Source organism: Zeugodacus cucurbitae, chromosome 2 (genome assembly GCF_028554725.1).
Source record: "Zeugodacus cucurbitae isolate PBARC_wt_2022May chromosome 2, idZeuCucr1.2, whole genome shotgun sequence".
Classification (NCBI taxonomy): domain Eukaryota; kingdom Metazoa; phylum Arthropoda; class Insecta; order Diptera; family Tephritidae; genus Zeugodacus; species Zeugodacus cucurbitae.
This window is the reverse complement of record NC_071667.1, coordinates 12,502,856-12,506,620: the sequence shown is the minus strand read 5'-3', so window position 1 is coordinate 12,506,620 and position 3,765 is coordinate 12,502,856. Positions and strand designations below refer to the sequence as shown.

Here is a 3,765-nt window from a genome sequence, read left to right as displayed (position 1 = left end):
GAGAGAGTATAAAAACATGAGCAGGGTGGGGTATATGTGACATGTCACAAGGGCAGTTGAGCAATTTTTTTCTTAACCGTTACATTGTACATGTGAGCAAACAAACGTTTGTCATACAATGATTTATCGTGCGCAACAGCAATAACAACAATACCAACAATAGCGGAGTAGCAATGGCAATGGCAATTGGTGTGACCTACAACAATAACAGCACCGAGACCAGCAACAACAACGCTTGGCTCATTGATTGCGAAAATCGGTTGGTGAGTATGCAATAAAGTTGGTTCGCCGTTTCTTTTGTTTTGTCTTTGTTTTTGCCTTTGTTTCTGTTATGCTTTTTGTTTTAACATTTCTATGGTCTGAGCGAAGGCCACAATAACTGATTGTTGCCGTTGTCCACTGTCCACTGCCCACTGTCAATGGTCATTGCTTTCTTTTGGATTACAAACACATTCACGGCGAAGCTTTCGTTAATATTGGAGTTGTATACATACATATATATATATATACAACGATATAATTTATGATGTCCACTTTTAAGAAGGGTAACATCACGTGATAAACTTAGTTTTTATCAGTAACATTCAAAATTCAAAAGCATTTAATTCGATTTAATTAAAATACATAAAAAATCGTTAGACCAAAATTATTTACATTGCCGATATCTATTTCTAAGCTTCGTTTTGCTAACACAGACGGTATCGTTATATATAGTTATATAGTTCTGACACAGTTTTCTACGGAACTGAATAAACTGATTTGCCTCATCACAGAACCCTGACATCTTGTCTTTTGAAACTCGCTAAGGATAATGAAACGTTAGACCATTTTATCTTCGGCCTTGAATCGTTTGAGACGGTGATATCTTTCACAGCTCTCAATATTCCAATCTAATTGAAACTCCGGACAACTGTCCAGACAGACAGTTTCATCATTTGAATATCACTTGGGAGCATAAGGAACATAATAATGACTTCACAGTCGTTTGTATCCATATACTGTTGCGATCTATCTTTTCAACCAACCAAGGAACTTAGCGCAGAATACAAATAATTGCTCAAAAGATCCTTCTCAAATAATTTATCATTCAAACGAAAGCGTCTTGTATTAGCATTAATTGTATCTTTCACAAAAAGTTGAAATGAAATTTTAAGTACAAGCACTATTCATTATAGGAATCATATCCTCTACGATTCTCAGAGGCTGATTTTTGTTTTAAGAAACAATTTTTTCACACAAAATAAGTTTTATGAAATTATTACACCCCTCTTTTAATAGAATCTCACTGCACCAATCTAAATATTTATTTGCACCATTGTACATTATTCTGTTTTGATTTTTTATTCACAGCAGTCAAGTTTTTACTTTCGTCATTGTTCTGCCTCCTTACTCATTTTGTTATTATATTTTATTGATTCATGACCGGTTTCACTTCCGACCGTAAGATTTGTGTGTGCGTATATAATTGCAAATATGCTAAAATTCACGCTTTTGATAAAATAAACGAGGTAACAGGAAACTCATGTCGCAGCGCCAGTTTGTCATTTAGAAGGTTGTCAGTAGACGCTAAGTTTAGGTGTCACCTATTACCCTGCAAGACGGAGGTAACAAACTGCACAAACACAATCAAACTTTTTTCAGCTGTTTACACATACAATTACAACACTTACATTTGTTTACAATTGGAATTGAATTGGAGAAAGCTTTAGTTAGAACGAGAAAAAATATTGCCACTGTAAGCATATTGATATAATAACATGCTAAAAGAAGACATATATTACATTAAAAAAAAAAAGAAAAACTGAAATTGAAGCGGCAATTTGGCCATTTTATAAACAATTGGGGTTTGAAGAGGTAAGGTTACTTTTTGGTTAAATTTTATTGTTAATATTAATTGATTTGTTTTTTATAGAGGAGATATATAAAAGAATTAATTTTAAAAGGTAAGTGTGATTTGTGTTTATCTAATAATTTGTGTGTTTTTACTAATAAAGTTTTAATAAAATTGCAGGCAAAATCAAAGCAAAGACAACGACCGGGACTTCATTTTATACAAAAGAAAATGTAAGTTATTTTAATATTATCGTAATTAATTAGCTTTATATATAAAGTGTGTAGGTAAAAAGCGAAGAAAAGAAATGAATTGGATATACAAGCGGTTGGTACTCAACTCATTTAAATATGTGCGTTTGAATGTCAGCATATCTGCTCGTTTGCAGAATGCTGAACATATTAACCTCAATGGTTAAATATAAAATGATAATATGCAAAAATTCTAGTGCTAAATTAAATAAATTAAATAATCATAATATTAAAAGAAAAGTGCTAAATATAAGAAGAACAAGTAAGGAAAGGCTAAGTTCGGGTGCAACCGAACATTTTATACTCTCGCAATTTATTTAGAGATTTACCTATATTTTCGCTTCCCTGTAGATAAAGTATATGTATTTTGAAATCTCTTCTGAAAGTGTATAAATCCCAATGTCCTTCCGTGCTGTGAATAAATGTTGCAAGTATTATTTTTTACTTAAGTTTCTTTTTTATTTTTTTGTATTTGTGCGGTTTTGCCAATCTATAATAGAATCTGATATTGCGAATAGTAGCGTGTACGAAGTTTTATTTGGGCATCAAGATTTCAATTCAAATTATCGCATGACCGAATGGACAGTCGGATGACCATTGCGGCTAAAATTTGAAATATAATCTATACCATCTTTTAAGTTGAACCAAAACAGTCGTGTGCCTTCATATCATAATTGATATTTATGGTTACAATTGATAGTTATATTTAATAACATTTTATACTAATATTTTCGTTTATGCAATATAATACAATAATCCACATAATCTATTAAGCATATTATGTAGATATTATGGAGATAATTAATTGCATATATAAATCAGCTAATACTTTTCTTATTTTCCAGGCAACAATATATATATTATATTTGTTCCTGTTATTCCTGCAAGGACCACAGGACTACAGGGCTTTATTTCGCCAACAATGTTAAAATACATACATATATGTAGATTAAGAATAAAATAAGATTATATATCATTTGAATTGTTAAATTAGAACATAAATTGCATAATTATAATAATTTATATATAAATATAATTTTAATGTTAATAACTTGCAAATGTAAAAAATTAATAATAGCTTAAACTGTTTAAGTTTATAAGATTGTACTATCTACATATTTGATTTTGTAATGATTGAAAATGTAATAAAATAAATTAAAAAACAAAAAAAAAATGAATTGTTTTTACCTGTTAGCGGAAAGATATAACAAATATAGGTAACAAACTGCTAACCAAAACAATGACCAATAGGAGGCAAGTATAAGTGTTATCGTAGAACGGGACCACTTATGCAAAATGTAATTGGATAGAGTGAGAAGACCATTGAACGAGTAGGGGCATAGTGTTACTTCTTTCGCACGCTTCGAACAAAAGTAACAGACAAATTAATTTTTGCTAATGTTTAGAGTACACAGCTGTAACATGTTAGCTGAAAAATACCCGTCTTGCAGGGTATAATCTGCCACGAAAGTGTTTTTTGTTTCTTGTTCTGTTCATTTTACTATTGCAGATGGAGAATGTTATGATACGAAGATTTCCTCCAAAGAAATACACATTCTGTTCTAAAAACATATTTTAAGTTATAGACAAAAATTTTATTTTTATAGAACGTGAAAGTGTCTTTGATATTAAGGATCTTTATAATTAAAATATTGCTCCCACAAAGGCCAGATATCGTGCTTT

The 3,765-nt window shown here is 30.7% G+C and overlaps 1 long non-coding RNA gene across 1 annotated transcript; it reads left to right on the top strand.

Annotated features, from left to right (window-relative positions):
* Positions 1-1,844: 1,844 nt before the first annotated feature.
* LOC128924116 (uncharacterized) lies at positions 1,845-3,268 on the top strand. Its single transcript, XR_008472800.1, has 3 exons — positions 1,845-1,943; positions 2,012-2,064; positions 2,928-3,268. It is a non-coding gene; the product is annotated as an uncharacterized LOC128924116 (long non-coding RNA).
* Positions 3,269-3,765: the final 497 nt, after the last annotated feature.